The following is a 12,020-nucleotide window of genomic DNA, read 5'->3' on the forward strand; positions in this document are numbered from 1 at the left end:
TCCTCTTCTTCCGACGACTAGACGACGAATGACGGTTCCTTTAAGGGACGTCATCCAAGATGGCGTCCCTCGAATTCCGATTGGCTGATAGGATTCTATCAGCCAATCGGAATTAAGGTAGGAATTTTCTGATTGGCTGATGGAATCAGCCAATCAGAATCAAGTTCAATCCGATTGGCTGATCCAATCAGCCAATCAGATTGAGCTCGCATTCTATTGGCTGATCGGAACAGCCAATAGAATGCGAGCTCAATCTGATTGGCTGATTGGATCAGCCAATCGGATTGAACTTGATTCTGATTGGCTGATTCCATCAGCCAATCAGAAAATTCCTACCTTAATTCCGATTGGCTGATAGAATCCTATCAGCCAATCGGAATTCGAGGGACGCCATCTTGGATGACGTCCCTTAAAGGAACCGTCATTCGTCGTCTAGTCGTCGGAAGAAGAGGATGGATCCGCGCTGGAGGTCTTCAAGATGGAGCCGGTCGTCATCGGATGGAAGAACATAGAAGATGCCGCTTGGAGAAGATGTTTGCCGGTCCGGATGTCCTCTTCTTGCCGGATAGGAGGAAGACTTTGGAGCACCGGATTATGGATCGCCAACCCCCGCTTGGGTTGGATGAAGATCTTGGAGCCAGGACGGATCGGTGATACCTGGATGGTGAAGACAAGGTAGGAAGATCTTCAGGGGATTAGTGTTAGGTTTATTTAAGGGGGTTTGGGTTAGATTAGGGGTATGTGGGTGGTGGGTTGTAATGTTGGGGGGGGGGTATTGTATGTTTTTTTTTACAGGCAAAAGAGCTGAAATTCTTGGGGCATGCCCCGCAAAGGGCCCTGTTCAGGGCTGGTAAGGTAAAAGAGCTTGTAATTTTTGTATTTTAGAATAGGGTAGGGAATTTTTTATTTTGGGGGTCTTTGTTATTTTATTAGGGGGCTTAGAGTAGGTGTAATTAGTTTAAAATTGTTGTAATATTTTTCTTATGTTTGTAAATATTTTTTTATTTTCTGTAACTTAGTTCTTTTTTATTTTTTGTACTTTAGATAGTTTATTTAATTGTATTTATTTGTAGCAATTGTGTTTAATTAATTTATTGATAGTGTAGTGTTAGGTTAATTGTAGGTAATTGTAGGTAGTTTATTTAATTATTTTATTGATAGGGTAGTGTTAGGTTTAATTATATCTTAGGTTAGGATTTATTTTACAGGTAAATTTGTAATTATTTTAACTAGGTAACTATTAAATAGTTCTTAACTATTTAATAGCTATTGTACCTGGTTAAAATAATTACAAAGTTGCCTGTAAAATAAATATTAATCCTAAAATAGCTATAATATAAATGTAATTTATATTGTAGCTATATTAGGATTTATTTTACAGGTAAGTATTTAGCTTTAAATAGGAATCATTTATTTAATAAGAGTTAATTTATTTCGTTAGATAAAAATTATATTTAACTTAGGGGGGTGTTAGTGTTAGGGTTAGACTTAGCTTTAGGGGTTAATACATTTATTAGAATAGCGGTGAGCTCCGGTCGGCAGATTAGGGGTTAATAAGTGTAGGTAGGTGTCGGCGACGTTGTGGGGGGCAGATTAGGGGTTAATAAATATAACATAGGGGTCGGCGATGTTAGGGGCAGCAGATTAGGGGTACATAGGGATAACGTAGGTGGCGGCGATTTGCGGTCGGAAGATTAGGGGTTAATTATTTTAAGTAGCTTGCGGCGACGTTGTGGGGGGCAAGTTAGGGGTTAATAAATATAATATAGGGGTCGGCGGGGTTAGGGGCAGCAGATTAGGGGTACATAAGTATAACGTAGGTGGCGGTCGGCAGATTAGGGGTTAAAATTTTTAATCGAGTGGCGGCGATGTGGGGGGAGCTCGGTTTAGGGGTACATAGGTAGTTTATGGGTGTTAGTGTACTTTAGGGTACAGTAGTTAAGAGCTTTATAAACCGGCGTTAGCCAGAAAGCTCTTAACTCCTGCTATTTTCAGGCGGCTGGAATCTTGTCGTTAGAGCTCTAACGCTCACTGCAGAAACGACTCTAAATACCAGCGTTAGAAAGATCCCATTGAAAAGATAGGCTACGCAAATGGCGTAGGGGGATCTGCGGTATGGAAAAGTCGCGGCTGAAAAGTGAGCGTTAGACCCTTTAATCACTGACTCCAAATACCAGCGGGCGCCCAAAACCAGCGTTAGGAGCCTCTAACGCTGGTTTTGACGGCTACCGCCGAACTCTAAATCTAGGCCTTAGTGTTTTCTCTAAAAGCCCTGTCACTAATTAAGGTATTTCTCAGTTCTGCATACTGGGTATTCAATGCTAGTATCGCGCCCTGTTTTTTGATTGACAGTTTGCACTGTTTTCCAGCTGTAGTATTGGTTGGCTTAAAAGCATTTATTTCATCATTGTGCACCTAGGACAGTATTCCCTGCTAGTCGTGTACTGAATATAGTCACATAGCATTTTTGATAGACATGTGCGTTTTGATTCGTTCTGAATTGAAATTCGGAGATTCGGATCAATTCGAATTTCTGAATTACGGTAGTACCGAATCTACCGAATAAATCCAAATTAGTTCGGATTTATTCGTTACATTCAGATGGCCATGGATTACACTAGTATTGTACAGTATATTAGGTTATATCACTCTGCTATGGGTTACACCTAATACACAGCACATCCCACCTAACACATACCAAAATTTTGAATTTCCAAATCGAACCGAACCGAATCCAGCCGAATTTATTAGAATCCGAATGAATTCGAAACAAATCCGAAACAAATTCATTCAAATTTTTCCGAATTCGAATCGATCCGAACTGAAATTAGAAAACATCTGAATCGATCCGAAATGAATTTTTCGGTCATGCACAAGTCTAATTTTTGACACACACGGGATCCTTCTAGATGAACGCAATTGCATTGTCTATGAGCAACCAGGTGTTTTAGGTTTAATTAACGTACTCCCAGCATCTGAAGTATTCACAACTGATTCCCACTAGCGTAAGTAACGCTATTTAAGGAAATGCTGGGTGCTCATGCTGGTTATGCTTATTGCTTATTTCTCTACTGGGAGCACGACTAAATCACCATTTTAAGGTAAGACCAGCCTGTTTGTACGATAATAGCTTGCAGCTTTGGAGATTTTCGCTGCATCATAATAAGGTGTGATGACAGGGTGTGTTTTAGATCGAATGTTGCTGCTGTTTCATATAAAGGTATTCTTGTGTCTCTGTTGCCCTCTGAGGGTGCCACACATTTGTAAAGTTGGATACGATAGTGTGCGTTATTAGGACTATGAGGATTCTTGTTTTTCCAGCAGCAGGTTTGATGTCTTGATTATGCTGAGGTAACACTAATGTTGACGTTGTAGTTTGACGATTGTCACATTCAGGTTAGTGCTTTAGCCATTTAGCTTAATTTTGTTGATTATTTTAACATAGGGGCTGGTAAGATTGGTATATTATTCTAATATATTGTTAGCTTTGAGTATGGTTCCCCCTTGTTCAGTTAACGCTACTTTGAGGTTGTTGGGCTCTGAATATTGGGTGTAGCACGTGTTGGAGGCTTGCTCAGTGAGTTGTGGTGCAATAGGTGGATTTTTTAAGACAGTTTATGTGCAGTTATAAAGCAGCCGGTTCATAACATTTTATCATACCTGCTTTTCTATATGTTCCATCATTAGCTTCCTAAGGGTGTTACTTGTATTGTACTGTATTTGGACTTTTGTCCTGGCACAGTCCCATCATTCAGGGGGTACATCTGTAGCTTTAAATGTAGTTTAAAGTTCAGGTACTTGATATGGCTTGCAGTCTATCTCACAAGTATTCCTGTATTGGATTGACTTTTGGCCAGACAGCTTTAAATTCTGGTCAGTTTCTGGCACAGTACATCATGTGGTATTTTTATGTAGAGAATGCCCTCTAGATCCATAATGTGGGACATGTTATTATTTTTTGTGAACCTTGGCCTGATGAGAGTTCCTATTTATCTGGTTGTTTTTAATGTGTATAAGGAGTACATATGGTGTTGGGTGTGTATGTTGTATGTCCTCACTTGTCGTATACAATATAAATTTCTTATTTATGTCTTTTTTCACACAGATAAATCTTGTCTTGAAGAAGGCTAAATTAAGAGTCGAAACATTGACTATGACTACATATGAGTAAATCCTGATGTATTCAGAGTAAAAACTATCAATGGTTGAAACTAAAAATACTGTGAGTGTCCTCCTCTTCAACATATATCTATTCTTGGCTCTTTGAGGATTTGAGGATTGCACCCAGGTCATAATTAGTGATGTCGTGAATTGTTCGCCGGCGAATAGTTCCTGGCAAACATAGCTTGTTTGCATTCGCCGCGGCGGGCGAACATATGCGATGTTCGATCCGCCCCCTATTCATCATCATTGAGTAAACTTTGACCCTGTATCTCACAGTCTGCAGACACATTCCAGCCAATCAGCAGCAGACACTCCCTCCCAGACCCTCCCAGCTCCTGGACAGCAGCCATTTTAGATTCATTCGGAAGCTGCATTGTTAGTGAGAGGAGGAACAGTGTAGCTGCTGCTGGTTTTATAGGGAAATTGATAGCTAGGCTAGTGTATTCAGTGTCCACTGCAGTCCTGAAGGACAAATATGATCTCTGGCTGGCACACAGTGTTGGGGCAAGGGTCCATATGACCACTGATAGCTGGTCTGCAAAGCATGGTCAGGGCAGGTATATCACCTACACTGCGCATTGGGTAAACCTGCTGACGGCTGCCAAGCATGGAATGCGTGGCTCTGCAGAGGAGGGGTTGGTGACACCGCCACGACTTGCAGGCAGGCCTGCTGCCACCTCCTCTACTCCTCCTACTCCATCCTCTTCCATAACCTCCTCAGCTGACTCCTCTTCTGCTGCTGCATCTTGCTCCACATCAATGGCAGCCCCCCAGTTCTGCAGGTACTATTCCACATCCCGGATACGGCAGTGTCACGCCGTCTTGGGGTTGACTTGCCTGAAAGCAGAGAGTCACACCGGACCAGCACTCCTGTCCGCCCTGAACGCACAGGTGGATCAGTGGCTGACTCCGCACCAACTGGAGATCAGCAAAGTGGTTTCTGACAATGGAAGTAATTTGGTGGCGGTATTTAAATTGGGCAAGTTGACACATGTGCCGTGCATGACACATGTGTGTAATCTGATTGTACAATGCTTTGTGCATAAGTACCCAGGCTTACAGGATGTCCTGGAGCAGGTCAGGAAGGTGTGTGGCCATTTGAGGCGTTCCTACATGGCCATGGCGCACTTTTCCGATATCCAGTGGTGAAACAACATGCCAGTGAGGCGGTTGATTTGTGACAGCCCGACACGTTGGAATTCAACACTCCTAATGTTCGACCGCCTGCTCCAACAAGAAAAAGCCGTTAACGAGTATTTGTATGACCGGGGTGCTAGGACAGCCTCTGCGGAGCTGGGAATTTTTTTGCCACGTTACTGGGCGCTCATGCGCAATGCCTGTAGGCTCATGCGTCCTTTTGAGGAGGTGACAAACCTAGTCAGTCGCACTGAAGGCACCATCAGCGACATCATACCATTTGTTTTCTTCCTGGAGCGTGCCCTGCGAAGAGTGCTGGATCAGGCCGTAGATGAGCGTGAAGAGGAAGAGTTGTGGTCACCATCACCACCAGAAACAGCCTTATCAGCATCGCTTGCTGGACCAGCGGCAACGCTGGAAGAGGATTGTGAGGAAGAGGAGTCAGAGGAGGAATGTGGCTTTGAGGAGGAGGAGGAAGACCAACCACAACAGGCATCCCAGGGTGCTCGTCACCTATCTGGTACCCGTGGTGTTGTACGTGGCTGGGGGGAAGAAGATACCATCACTGAGGACGAGGAACGGGACATGAGTAGCTCGGCATCCAACCTTGTGCAAATGGAGTCTTTCATGCTGTCGTGCCTGTTGAGGGACCCTCATATAAAAAAGCTGAAGGAGAATGACCTGTACTGGGTGTCCACGCTACTAGACCCCGGTATAAGCATAAAGTGCCAGAAATGTTACCGAATTACCGCAAGTCGGAAAGGATGCAGCATTTCCAAAATAAATGAAAAAGTATGCTTTACACAGCATATAAGGGTGATGTCACAGCACAACGTGAATCTAACAGGGGAAGAGCTGAAAGTAATCCTCCGACTCCCACGACCACACCGGCAAGGACAGGACGCTTTACAGACGTGTTGTTGATGGACGACATGGGGAGCTTTTTAAGTTCTATGCATCGCCACAGCCCTTTGGGGTCCACCCTCAGAGAACGACTCGACCGACAGGTAGCAGACTATCTCACCTTAACTGCAGATCTTGACACTCTGAGGAGCAATGAACCCCTTGACTACTGGGTGTGCAGGCTTGACCTGTGACCTGAGCTGTCCCAATTTGCAATAGAACTTCTGGCCTGCCCCGCTTCAAGTGTCCTGTCAGAAAGGACCTTCAGTGCAGCAGGAGGTATTGTCACTGAGAAGAGAAGTCGCCTAGGTCAAAAAAGTCTAGATTACCTCACCTTTATTAAGATGAATGAGGGATGGATCCCGAAGGGACTGACATTGGGCGATACATTCGAGTAAAAAAGGCCTGATGAGATGAGCTGCCTTGGGCTAAAAATGGTCCACACGCTGCTGTATTTTATCTTCCAATGCCGGATGACTTGCGTGACTTATCCGCCACCAACTAGGGTTCAAGCCGCAATGTTTTAGGGCACTTTCTGCCTGGGAAACAAACATCAATTTTTCTGGCTGCTGCTACAGCAGCGGCTGCAACAATACCTAATTTTTCAGGCATGTGTACATGCCAAATTTTTCTGGCCTCTGATGCTGCACTGTGGCTTCAAAAATAAAACAAAAAAAAGACACTTAACAGGGATTAAACTGATAGGAATAGTACTACTTAACACACCACTGCTATCCGGTGGCAGATTAGATTGCACGCGCAGTGCCCCAAATTTGAAGTAGGAGGACCGACCAAGCATCTTTTTCCATCTCCCAGTTCCTAAAATCCATGCCATATACACATCCCCTGATAGGGGACACCGCAGTGGAAGGTACCCGGCCAAAATTTCTTTGCACAAAAGGCAATCCCCAACCTGTACTCGATTGTGCAAAAGGAAGTAACCTTACCATGGATCCCAGACCGCACGTCTTGTAATTCTCTGTCTGGGAAATTATATATCTATCAAATCTATCTATTTATGTATCAAATCTATCTATCTATCTATCTATCTATCTATCATATCTATCAAATGTATCTATTGATCTATCTATCTAATCTATGTATCTATCTATCTAGTGGCCGGACCGACCAAGCATCTTTTTCCATCTCCCGGTTCCTAAAATCCATGCCATATACACATCCCCTGATAGGGGACATCGCAGTGGAAGGTGCCCGGCCGAAATTTCTTTGCACAAAAGGCAATCCCCAACCTGTACTCGATTGTGCAAAAGGAAGTGACCTTACCATGGGTCCCAGACCGCACGTCTTGTAATTCTCTGTCTGGGAAATTATATATCTATCAAATATATCTATTTATCTATCAAATCTATCTATCTATCTATCTATCTATCTATCATCTATCTATTATATCTATCAAATGTATATTGCATCTATTGATCTATCTATCTAATCTATCGATCTATCTATCAAATCTATCTATCTCGTGGCCGGACTGTTTTGTGACAGCCACTTGTGTTTCGGCCAAATGTCCGTCGGCTAAAAGTCCGGCCACGATTTCACGCGCAGTGCCCCAAATTTGAAGTAGGAGGACCGACCAAGCATCTTTTTCCATCTCCCGGTTCCTAAAATCCATGCCATATACACGTCCCCTGATAGGGGGCGTAACAGTTATTAAACTGATCAGAAAAGTACTACTTAACACACCACTCATATCTGGTGGCACAGTAGATTGCACGCGCAGTGCCCCAAATTTGAAGCAGGAGGACCGACCAAGCATCTTTTTCCATCTCCCGGTTCCTAAAATCCATGCCCTATACACATCCCCTGACGCCGCAACTGCCTCTTGGAACCTTACCATGGGTCCCAGCCCGCACGTCTTGTAATTCTCTGTCTGGGAAATTATATATCTATCAAATCTATCTATTTATCTATCAAATCTATCTATCTATCGTATCTATCAAATGTATATTACATCTATTGATCTATCTATCTAATCTATGTATCTATCTATCAAATCTATCTATCGTGGCCGGACTGTTTGTGACAGCCACTTGTGTTTCGGCCAAATGTCCATCGGCCAAATGTGCGTCGGCTAAAAGTCCGGCCATGATTGCACGAGCAGTGCCCCAAATTTGAAGTAGGAGGACCGACCAAGCATCTTTTTCCATCTCCCGGTTCCTAAAATCCATGCCATATACACATCCCCTGATAGGGGGCGTAACAGGGATTAAACTGATCAGAATAGTACTACTTAACACACCACTCATATCTGGTGGCACAGTAGATTGCACGCGCAGTGCCCCAAATTTGAAGTAGGAGGACCGATCAAGCATCTTTTTCCATCTCCCGGTTCCTAAAATCCATGCCATATACACGTCCCCTGGCGCCGCAACTGCCTCTGGGAACCTTACCATGGGTCACAGACCGAACGTCTTGTAATTCTCTGTCTGGGAAATTATATATCTATAAAATCTATCTATTTATCTATCAAATCTATCTATCTATCTATCGTATCTATCAAATGTATATTGCATCTATTGATCTATCTATCTAATCTATGTATCTATCTATCAAATCTATCTATCTCGTGGTTGTGCAAATGGACCGTTTGTGGTTGTTTGCGGTGCGTTAAACGGGGAGTTTGGTCTGTCACTGTGAAGCGGGCGTAACCCTTACACTACCTGATCGATACAACATCATACCTAATGTTTTTTTTGTTTTTTTTTAAACTTTATTTATAATCCAGATCCATCACAACATGGAAGTCATAGTATGTAATACATCAGAATTTACATTTTAAGATACAGAAAGGGAATTCGACGACCCTCCTCCCCCACAGTCCGGGGGAAAGAGCCTTCCCAAAATAAGATATCTCCATACTGAGATGTTAATCTGGTTTTTTCCATTTTTTTTATAAAGCATCAAGTAACTAATACAAACCATAAACAGTAAACAATCCTATCAAATCAAATCGAATCAGGTCCTTCCACTCCGGGGGGGGGGGGGGGGGGGGGGTAGGGATAGATTTTGGGGAGGGGGGGGGGGACTGAGCTCCCTGGCACTTATGTCAAAGAGAATTTAAGGGCTACTACGAAGCTATGCGTATGTGGTCAGGTTGGCTGAGGGGGGGGGGGGGGCGACAGAGAAAGACACCAGTTCCCTCTCAGATTTTCCTCCATGATAAATGTTGAATTGCGAAAAGGATAAAGTATTCTATGTCTTACTTGTGGAGAGATGTACAGTAAATAAGGTTCCCATTTATATATATAAGATTTTATTCTTTTATCAAGATCTCCCTGTACGTCCGCCTGCTCCACCAAAACCTGAGTGTGTATTGCCCCCAACAGTTTCTTGAAGGGTGGGGCCTTATCCCTTACCCAATACTGCATGATTAGTCGCCTAGAGAGCAGAATCACAGAGTTCAGAAATTTCTGATGTTGGGATGTAATCCCCAGGTCTGTCAGAAAAATAATGGTGGAGGGAGTTAAAGCTATCTCTTGCTGGAGTACCCTCTGGAGCCAAAACTGAACTTTACCCCACAGTCTTTTTATTTTGGGGCAGTCCCATATTAAGTGTGTGAGATCAGGTGATGCAAAGGAGCACTTGTTACACTTATCTACTACCTGAGGGGCCCACCTTAGTCTTAGTTTAGGGAGGATATATGCCTGATGTATTAGTTTAGTGTGTGCCTCTCTAGAATAAGCTGAAAGGGTAGCTGCTCTTACTCTCTGAAAGCTATCTTCGATCTCTTGTGCCGTAATCTGTATGTCTCTTGTCCCTTGCCATTTGTTGTGTATTGTTTGAAGGACAGGTTGTTCTAAGTGACTTGTGATTTCGTTATATATGCGGGTTATGGAATATGATCCTTGTTTCGTCATGCGGACTAGTCTGTCCACGCCAGAACTTACTTTAGTAAGCCGATTGTCTAAGATGAGAGCCCTGACAAAGTGCCTACACTGAAAATATGCGAACATGGTATCAGCGGGGATAGCAAAGGTTTCTCTCAGTTCCTGGAAAGGGAGAACCTGAAGCGTGTTAGGATTGATAAATTGTGCAATAGAGGTCAGGCCAGAGGCCCTCCATTTCTGAAAGGCCCTGGTGGTGAAACCAGGTATGAACGTAGGGTTTCCCTGTATGGGCAGATATTTGGTCACTTTGTGATCACTACCCCAGAATCGACATAGCCTGTGCCATGCTCTCAGCGGGTCTCTAAACAGTATGTTCTGAGAAATGTGATGGGGTAAGGCAGACAAGGTAGAGTGTGGGAGGTAGGCCAAGTTCAGCGGTGACGCACAGTCCGCCTCTACAGCATGGCTGAAGTATTCAGATCCGGCCAACCAGCCAAGCACCAGCTTAGTTAGTGTTGCCCAATTGTACCACTGTATGTTCGGAAACCTAAGTCCCCCCACCCCCAGTGGCATAGAGAGTCTGGTGGTGTTGATCCTATGCTTTTTTTGGTTCCACACAAAGGAGGCAAAAGTAGAAGAGATTACCTGTATGTCCTTGTTGTGGAGCAGAAGAGGGAGCATTTGCAAGGGATACAAGATTTTTGGTAGTATTACCATTTTCAATAAATGAATTCTACCGTGAAGGGAGAGGGGAAGACCCCTCCAACCTCGGATGGTGTTCTGTGAACTAAGTATAACTTTTGGGATATTAAGTTGATAAATCTTTGTGGGGTCTACATGTAAGTGAATCCCCAGATACTTAAAAGACCCGTCCGTGACCTTGAGACTCGTGTTCTGTAGGGAGCTGCCTCCCTGGTTTTGAAGCCAAGTGACTTCAGATTTGTCTTCGTTTATTTTGTATCCAGTAAAGGTACCAAATTTTGTCATTACTTGTAATATTTGAGGAACGTTAAGATCAGGGTTGCTAATATACAACAAGAGGTCATCAGCAATTAGACACTGTGCGTGTAGTTTAAGGCCAGCACAGTGTTGTCGGATATAGCAAGCCAGCGGCTCAATGGCAAGATCGAATAGGAGCGGGGACAATGGGCAACCTTGCCTTGTGCCCCTTTCTAGCTTAAAGGAAGGGGAGAGACCACCATTGATAATGATGGATGCCGAGGGTGAATTATATAGTCTACGTACAGCATCCAAGAAGTGGCCTGTGATACCAAAGTTAATAAGCGTAGTGTATAAGTGATCCCACTCCACCCTGTCGAACGCCTTCTCGGCGTCGACAGAGAGGAAGCAGGCATCCTGTAGTGAGGCATCTGACCAGTTATGTCGGGCTTGATGGTATTGTGCTATGACTGCCAGTGCTTTGCGTAAATTGATAACTGATGATCTGTGTTTGACAAAACCCGTCTGGTCTGGGTGGACCAGCAGTGGCAGAACATCTGCCAGCCGATTAGCGAGGATTTTGGTCATTAACTTATAGTCCCCATTTAATAAAGAAATCGGCCTATAAGAAGACGGCAGAGTCGAATCTCTATCCGGTTTGGGAATGACGCATATGTTAGCATCGGTAAATCTAGAGTCCGGTACAGACTTCCCTGCTAAGTAGTCTGAAAAAAGCTTTGCCAAAGTGGGCGCTATCGCCGGGCATAAGATTTTATAATATTCTGCGGGGAGACCGTCAGGTCCCGCCGCCTTCCCTAGTTTAATGCTTCGTATGGTATTCACAACTTCTTGTATTTGAATAGGGGCATTAAGCGTAGCCAATTGTTCCTGGGTCATGGTGGGGACGGTGACATTGTGCCAGAATGACTGTTTATTATGTTCTGATATGTCCTGCTTAGTGTATAGTTTAGTGTAGTATGACACAAACTCTTTCATAATCGTAGGGGTGTCATTACAAAGGCCCTTATC

The sequence above is a fragment of the Bombina bombina genome, chromosome 1, assembly GCF_027579735.1.
Source record: "Bombina bombina isolate aBomBom1 chromosome 1, aBomBom1.pri, whole genome shotgun sequence".
Classification (NCBI taxonomy): domain Eukaryota; kingdom Metazoa; phylum Chordata; class Amphibia; order Anura; family Bombinatoridae; genus Bombina; species Bombina bombina.